The sequence below is a fragment of the Pyxicephalus adspersus genome, chromosome 11, assembly GCF_032062135.1.
Source record: "Pyxicephalus adspersus chromosome 11, UCB_Pads_2.0, whole genome shotgun sequence".
Taxonomy (NCBI): domain Eukaryota; kingdom Metazoa; phylum Chordata; class Amphibia; order Anura; family Pyxicephalidae; genus Pyxicephalus; species Pyxicephalus adspersus.
Genome location: NC_092868.1, coordinates 26,270,450 through 26,280,015, shown reverse-complemented (window position 1 = coordinate 26,280,015; position 9,566 = coordinate 26,270,450).

Sequence of the window (9,566 nt, the reverse complement as noted above, 5' to 3'; positions counted from 1 at the left end):
AAAGTAATCAAAAGAAAGCTCTTTTATCAAACCCACCAGTGGTTTGATACAATGCCCGCATGTGAGTATGAAATTTTGGTAATATATTTATTGGATTGCTGGTAAGCCCTATCCCATTGACCCTAAGTCTATAAATCTTTAAACGCCTTTCTTCGTGCTTCAGCCTATTTGCCAACAGCGTATGTATTTTATTACTCTATCTAAAAAAATCTAATATTAGACCATTTCAGCGTTTTTTCAACTTCTGATGTTGTACAAAGGTTCAATTGAGTACAGACCTAATTCAATTGTCATCCTTTATTTTTACTTGGTGAGGCTATATATTGGGTACGTAGCCCTGTGTTCTTAGTTTCCAAATCTTTAATAGTCGCCATTCGGTGCTTTTAAAACTGCGAGGCAATCTGTATTAATCTACCCCAAACTACCAGAACTAAGCATAGCTGGGGAAGTCTCAGGCTGTTCATTTAATGCAAAGTACTCAGTCAGTATCTCTTGCAGTTTTTGATCCACCTCAGGGTTACTTAGCAGTCATTGAACAAAGAATCAGGTTTCAGAAAAAGAGAAGTTAATGTAGCCCACACTGCATCATGGTCAGACCATGAGACCACCAAAACATCACACTTTGTTACCAATCGCAATGCCCTTTGATGCATTAAGATATGGTCTATACGTGTTAGCAATTGATGTGGATGGGAAAAATGGGTATAATCTAGGTCCTTAGGATGTAATTCCCTCCATAGATCTACTAACATCTCAGATTTAAATAGTTCAAGCAATCTCCTAGATATATTCGTATCTCTAAATGTGACTGTCACCTTTTTCTTAGAGGCCTTAGAGGCACATTGGTATCACCACATAATATCAAGGTGCCCTGTATATGTTGACATATTGTGCATGAGACATTCAAAAAAACTTAGTTGATTATCATTAGGGGCATAATATGACACCAATGTTACTGTAGTATCATTCAATGTTCCCACCAAAAGCAAATAACGACCATCTTTTTCCACAATCTCCTTTTCTAATTGTAATAGTACTGTTTTCCTAAAGCCTAAAAGCACCCCTCTCCGTTTCACTGTAGCACTTGCCTTAAAAACAGTGGGATAAGCGACATGGGAATATTTTGGAAAAGAAGCAATAGAAAAATTAGTTTCCTGTAAGCATATAATGTCTGCGCTATGTTTATGGAAATATCGGAATGCTTGAGCCCTCTTAACTGGAGAGGTAAGACCCCGCACATTCAATGATAATATTGATAATACCATTTTCATTATATTTTCATGTCGCCTATTGATTGGTTCTATCATCAATATCTGTACCCTGGGTCGCCTACCTATCATTGGAAACAATGGGGAAAAGACAAGAGTAAGACTGGGGAAGTCAACACCATAGAAGACAAACAAAACACCATATACAGTACAAATTCCCTAATAATGTGGAACTGGGACCTACTCACGCCCCACATCCTCTCTTTTTGATATTGCAGCCAATTAGTGCTTACATAGAGACACTAATAGGTACTAATAGGGACAGAAATCTTTCTGACACCCCTAGTACCACACTAGACCTCCCCCCCTAAAGAATGAGGGTATACTCCACTGTCTATAAGGGCACGCAGTGACTTCCATGCCAGGACCTAGGCAAAAGTAAAAAAACAACATTTATAGTTATCATTATCTCATATAATCTCGTTATAAAAAGGCCTCAATCACCCAAATTAGCCCAACAATTATCAATTAATGGAAAGTGTAGTTCCAATTAAAACAGTAAAATATACATGAAAAAAGAGTGAAAGAAACATTCATAGAATAAGCATTTGCTCAATATAGATATTCAAGTACTGCTCTGAGAAAGTCTCAGGCGTTTAAGTGAAGCCACAATCTTATATTCCTTAGTCCCCTTTTGTTGCTGGAGTCCCCCCGTTCAAACTATACGGGAATCAGGACTTTCTGCAGCTTTTGATTTTTCCAATTGAGTATCATCCAAGAGTCCCAATGTTTGAAAGCATTCTCTAGCCTCCCCTAGGGAAGAAACAGCTTGCATTTTGTACCCATATGAAAAGAGCAGTTTAAGGGGAAGCCCTATTTATATGGAATCTAATGCTTCTGTAATATCTATAGGAAAGGTTTCAGTTCTCTCTGAAGGAATATTGTTGCCGGTGTCAGATCTGTAAATAACTAGTAATTATGTCCTTGAAAAGATAAGGGCTATTTCGCCCTATCTGCCTTCATAAGTACTGTATATCTTTAACACAGAAGTAGTGTATATCGCTTGGTGGGCCTTCTGATTTTGGTTTTGCCGATATACGGTGTATCGGTGTAGCTTACTACAGGTATATTAGGGCAAAATTCCTGAAAAAGAGCTATTACTGTTGTATTAAGATCTAATATACTTTCTGGCAAGCCACGGATATGAATATTTGAGGGTGAGGACCTATTCTCATAGTCCTTTAACCTATGGAATAAGGACAATACCTCTTGTTTCAATAGCTCTTTATCTTCTTCATGTCCCTCCAAAACAGTGGTAGTGTCATTCATTCGCCCCTCCAGTTGCAATATCCGTTGCCCCAATTCTGTCAGCTCTTTAGTAAAATGCTTATTGATTTTTTTGTAGTATTTTCCAAAGCTGTTCAGCATCGTTTGAAATTTATCAAGTACATTATCTGAATCCAGTGCCTGCTGCTGGTGCTCAGCTGGAGATGGAGTTGAAAGAGAACTCCCTGTAGGCATACCTAACTCGATGGAGCGCTCTCTCCTCCTCTGATTCATAGGGGAGGGAGAAAGTGAGTCCACTGTCTCTTTTGGTTTGCATGCTGCCACCAATAGCATTCCTCCCCGGGATTGCCAGTGCTTACTCCGTGTTGGTATCCAGGCTTTTCCTCCTACATGCTTCCGCTGTACTGCTCGTTTTCAAAGAGCCTCCAGAGACTGGTTCACTGTGGGTGCACCTGCTGAAGCCTTGTTTGTCCCGGTGTGGTGTGGAGCCAGCTCAGGGCGAAGATACACTTTCATCAGTGCAACTGGGAGTTCAGCAAACCTTGAATGTATATGGGTCCAGGATTTAAAACATTTGCTTGGAAATAGCAAACTATTTTAAAGAAATCACCCAGCTTCACTGATGAAAGTGTTTATTCCTCAGCCTTGGAGAGCTATAATAAATCAGGCCCATAGAGAGGGCAGGTTACCAAACAAAAGTAGACACACGTTGATTTGGAGTTGTGTAGTAAATAAAAAGAATATTAGGAAGTCTTATACAAGTAATGGTAAATATAAAAATCAGGTACTATAAATCTATTTCTTTTTATTACAAGTTAATGTTGTGCCATCCTACTAGAGTTTAACTTGAAGATTTAGTGTAATAAGGAAATACTGCTGAAAATTATGTCAGTAGGTCATAACTATTGTGCTATATCCTATATCTATCCAAAAACTATATATAAATATATATATATATATATATATATAACAAAAATGTGCAAATATTTTTATCTTTGTATTCTTCTAAACATGTTTGTTTGGAATTATCAATAGGGGTAGGTGTAAATGTGCATTATATGCGCCGGTTTCTGCGTAAAATTGCTGCATAATGATGTATTACTGTTCCTTTAACACTATGCAAATCTAACAATCAAGTTTCCTGATATACAAACAGTCATTAAAGTAAAGAATAGCAACCAAATTAAAAAACGGAAATGCAATCAAATATTTGCACCTGTATTTTTCCTGAAATACATTTTTTTTAATATATTTAACATTTGTATTTCTATTGAAGCAGGTAAATATGAAAGACTGGATATGAATATTCCATATTTTACAATTGCAACAAGCAATATGCATGCTCAAAATATAAATGCCAGATTTCCGAAGGTCCAGGTAATGGCTGCTGTTGTGAATTAGACCTAAATAAAGAAGATATTGGTTACCACACCCTACAGAATTGATTAAAAGGGGAGTATAACCCCCTTTGTAGCAGTGTTACCAGTGGCAGACCTCACCGATTTAGTTATGAACAGAATACTTCCAAGCAGTGCTAGACTTTCTGCTTGTTAGCAACACTCAACTGAACTTGTTTTGAAATGTTGAAGCTCGTGAGTAGTGGCACATCTTCAACCATACAAAACATATTTTCCTAGAAAACTTTGAATTATTTTATTTGCTTAAACTGAGGAAGTAGAGGTAACTGAGTGGTGAAATGTTTCAACAATAGCCCAGTAGTCTAACTGCATGACTGCTTACTACTTACATGAATAACTTGCAGCCTTTAGAAACCCGGCATTCTTTACAAATGAAGTTTTATAATTCACCATATATTGTACTTTTATTTCTAAAATAAAATGTTATATTCAATAATGTAATAACAATATAATATTTCTTAACTTAAAGATTTAATTTTAGTAAAAGTTTTTGTATCTTCCCTTTACACCAACATTTATTACCCAAATGCATATGAAGCAGTAGAGCTTTTTCTTTGTACTAGTAATTTAATTTCTGCACAAATTAAATTCATTTTAGATAGTTTGAATTATATTGTAGAGCTATATATTTGTCCTTTCAATACTAGACAGAGTGATCCCAGAGGTCTTATAATTACAGCTGTAGATATTGCTTCCTCCGAGTGTTATTTCCAAAACAATTGGATATATTAATGAAGACTTTGTATCCCACAGGTTCAAATATTGAAGTTGATACTAATTGTTTATATTTGACATGGGAGGAAAAAATGTTCCTGGCAGGATATTTGGGATAAGTAGACAAATACTATTACCTGCTATCTGAGGAGAAAAATTCCTGGTATAATCAAGGTTGGCAAATGAGTATTGCTCTTGGATTTTCCTGTATTAAGCTGTAGCATTCTCCGAGTAGTGTCCAGACTAGTGATTCCTGCCGGGCGACACAATATTACTCCAAGTGTGCAAGACCATAGAATCTATTTCACTGTACATCTTCTCCAGTGACGTACTTGCATTGGAGGATCTGTGTGGAGTTGGTTTGATTTGTGATATTGAGAGAACTTTTAAAGTGTCTTGGTATAATTTGATTGATATGATTATTGCAAATATGATTTATTGCAAATAATAGATTGGCATTTGGTATATTTTTGGTAATTGTATTTTAAGTTTGAGCTGAATATTACTTAAATTTAATTAATTTTATTTTCAATATAGTTTTTGGGATCATATTTCTCGTAATATATGTTGTTGACGGGTTTGATTTACAGATGAGTGCCAAATTATTTTTAAATTTGATTGGTGAAAGCTTCTCACTCCTTTGAATGCGGCTTATATTTACCATTGTTGTCAGCACAAAAATATTTTCAACGCATTTATATAAGTGGGAAAACCGACTCTTTCTCCAAGTATAATTATAACAAAAAAAAAATAGGTAAAAACAATAGGGTACAGATGAGGGATGTCCCATATAGCTGTTAGGCATCTGGTTAAGTCATCTGTATTTTATCTTACAATCACATAAGATCAAACAACTATTGAATTGTCATATGAGGTTTGTGGTGTATGGTATTACTTCTGGAAAATGTAACATTATATGCAAAAAGGACTGCAAGGTGATTAAGCAATAGATTAGGGATCATTTATATGATATTACGTTGAAAAAATATACATACTTGTCTAATCATTTCAACTCAGCAGATGTAAAATCTTTGAAGATACAGATTAAATATGCATTGTAGATTTCCCTTCTCGTATAGGAGTGAAATGTATTGAATTTTCACATTAGATGCTTGCATTCTACAAGAGTTACATTTTGACGGGCATGTTTAATATTTTTTTATTCAAGTTTACAATTTCGCTATCACAACTTTCTCTACTTTTTAAGAAGCCTGATTCAGTGCCTATTTACTTACTTAATTTACTTGTAATTTAAGTCAATTACTCAAAAATAGGTAAGTAAATGCACTCCCAAGGCTTCAGGATTTAATTCTCAGCCATAAAATCTTTTCAATTAAAAGACAATCTTTATCTGCAAAAGAAAGGAGTGGCCATGAGCACCTGTTGTACACCAACATGCTAATTTATTCTTTGAAAAAAGGGGAAGGATGCATTCACAATGTCATGTGACAAAATGAAAATAGTGTTTTTGGATGTTTAAATTGAATTTGAATTGCAACCCAAGCGGATTGTTTTTTTTATCAACTTTTTTATTCAGAAGAACCATGGCAGGGAACACAATATTGCGTGCTGATCATTTTCAGTCTCATCCATTAGTACATAGCATTCCCTATAGTCAATATTTGCTACGAAAAGGCATATGTTCAGATGAGACAACCTTTGAATTAGAAGCTCAACAATTGCAAAGTTTTAATCAAATTAAAATCAAGAGGCTATGGCAAAATATTCCTGCCAAACCCTATCAAAAAGTGAAGGCTCAAGACAAAATCTGCAGTCTCTTGTTTCTAAAAACAAGTCACAATTGATTAAAAGATTGATTAGTACTTAAACCAACAAACATCAAGACTTGGGAAATATTTTATCCAAATATTGGTACTTACACACATGCAAAGATTCTCGGCCGATAATTGGCTCAGGTCCAATATCGGAAAAGAATCTTGCGTGTGTACAGTGCTGGTCATTTATCATCTGAACGACCATCCTGGTGGATCCCCAGACGATGGAAGACGAATGGTCGTAAGTGAAGGGGAGACAGCGCAGCGAGGTGCCGCTCTGTTGTCCTCCCCCCACGCCTCTCTATAGAGCAGAACCATAATGTATGTACAGCACTCGTTCATGTATCGTGCAGTAGTTTGGTGTTCGAAAGGATCATGAAAGATCAATTCTTTGCACAATTATTGCTTTTGTGTACGTAGCCTTACTTACAGACCATTTGATTATATAAAAATTTGTCCCCAACTGCCTCACTATCATTTATAGATGTGCAAAATTGTTAAAAGATATGTTAGTTCATAACATATATCTCTAAGTTATTGTTTTTTATCATATAAATAAAGTATACATATTCAGTATTTTACCTTTGAGTATCTGCTAAGTACAAAAGGAACCCAATATTATTTTTTCTCTTCATGTAGTGTGCACTTTAGTGTGCTGAGATTGTACTAATTACTGTTATTAGTATTATACAGTATTTATATAGCACCATCTTAATACGCAGAGCTGTACAAAGTCCATAGTCATGTCACTAGCTGTCCCTCAAAGGGGCTCACAATCTAATGTCCCAACCATCGTCATGTCTTTTTTTAGTCTTAGGTCAGTTTTGTGGGGAAGCCAATTAACTTAACTGCATGTTTTTGGAATGTGAGAGGAAAAACATGCAGACACGAGGAGAACCTGCAAACTCCATGCAGATTCGAGGCTGGGATTCGGCCCTGGGACCTAGCGCTGCAAAGGCCGGAGTGCTAATCCCCGAGCCTTCGTGCTGCCAATGCTTGTTCACCATATGCTAACAGTGAACAATGCTAAGAAATGCTAACAGTGTCTGAAAAGGTGTGAGAAGTTTTAAAGGTTAGTTTTTTAGAAGACAAACTAAAACTTTGCAAAAGCTTTGGACAGAAAAATATGTTATGAATGACCCTTGCATTCTGTCTGTAAAAAGTGTCTACAGAGGTCCGACTTACCCACTGCCAAGTCAAAACCTGTAATCAGTAGGGAATGGGGACTCAGATAATTGCAGATATTGTATATTGAGTGGGCTTAGAGAGGGTACTGCACTGTTTCAGAAAGACTTCTGTTTTATTATACAGAGCCTATGTGCTTTTCTCTACCCAAACTCGAATTAGCGGTCACAAACTGAAAGTTTAGTTAAACAGTCTGAGGCATGTGTGCATGCATGGTTCCCTAGCTGGACTGGTTGAACACATGAACACAACAAAGCACTCACCATGTGTCAAAAATACCTGCAAAAAAGCTTGAAAATGATTTAAAATGCTTATAGAAGTGGTTTCAGTGTTTGCAAGCTGTCCCAGTTCAAACCAACTCTTGACATCACATCATGCATAAAAAAACAACACATAGCAATGATGCCCCCTCCTACCACCTATGAAAAGATAATGGCCCTGATTTATTAAAGTTCTCCAAGGCTGGAGAGAATACACTTTCATTGGTGAAGCTGGGTGATCCAGCAAACCTGGAATGGATCTGGCCTAGGATTGAAAACATTTGCTAACAAATAGCTTGATTTTAGGAAATTCATTCCAGGTTTGCTCAATTACTCAGCTTCATTGATGAAAGTGTGTTCTGTCCAGCCTTGGAGAACTTTAATAAATCAGGGCAAATGAATGGACCCATTTGTATATAGGCATACAATGTTTTTGCAAATGGTAAAACCTCTCAAAATTGCTTTCGTTAGAAGGCTAGAGAAGAAAGACTATTATGGGAGAACCTTAGTGATCCAGCAATTCTGGAATAGATATGATCCGAGATTGAAAGCATTTGCCAACTAATAGCAAATTATTTTAGGAATCCAGTCTAGGTTTGCTGGATCCCCAGCTTCTACAATGGTAGTCTACCTACCAGTCTTGAAGAGCTTTAATAAAGCATGCCTAACGGCTGTAAAAATGGCATATAATACTTCTAAACACATAAAAGAAATGTAGTCATTCGGCTTTGCTAAAGAAAAACACTAATATTTAATACAAAGCACGTCTGCTATATAATAAAAGTATGCATTACATGTCAAACTTGCAAGCTGGTGTGGTTTTCCTCCCTAAATGAATGTGCAGTCAAGGTGAGAATGATCTTATCGTACTCAGGAAATTGTGGTTACCTGGAACAAGTGCAGACTGCTTTCTTTTAAAAATTCAATGCATTTAAACTATGTGCATATTATGTCATTAAAGGTTTTCAGTTAAATATCAGTTTGATGATTAAAATAAAAAGGATTAGGAACTGGTACAATGCAGTAACAATTATAAGAAGAAATTATTTCCAATCTTTTGATTATCTTCAATACAATCCATACTAAAAACCTTGGCTTAGATTAGTTTCATTTTTAATACCAATTTTAGTGTTGAATCTCTGTTTTAGTCACTAAAATCAATACCTAATAGGAAGAAATAGGTAATTATTTTAAAACAATCCTAACAATTTATCTTCAATGATTTCATTTTTCTATTTATTATAGCCATTTGATATAGCTGATTTTTTACTCCATGGGTTCACATCTCTGTGGGATCCTGAAGCAACTTCGAGACTTCAGTTTTGTAATCAAGCTGAACTTGTGAGTTATTTTTGCAGTAAGTCCTCCAAGAATTCTCTTAATATGACAGAAGGGTTCATCCACAGGAAATGCAGAGTTGCAAAAAGGCCCTATTTCTGCCAACTAGATCTTTTTTTTAAAAAATATTTTCAGTTTCTTACATTAATTGTATCCATCCATTTATTATGGACATTCTGTAATTCTGAATCAAGCACACTATTTGTTTAGTATGTAATAAAAAGTTATTGTTAAATAAAAAAAAAGTTTTTGAAAAAAAAGAGCAAGCTGCTTCAATTGCAGAGCTATAAAGAATCAGAAACTGAATGGGGCTGCCTCCAACATGTGCTGATATGAATCTCCTAGCATACATCTGGGTAGGCAATATCTAGTCAGCATAAT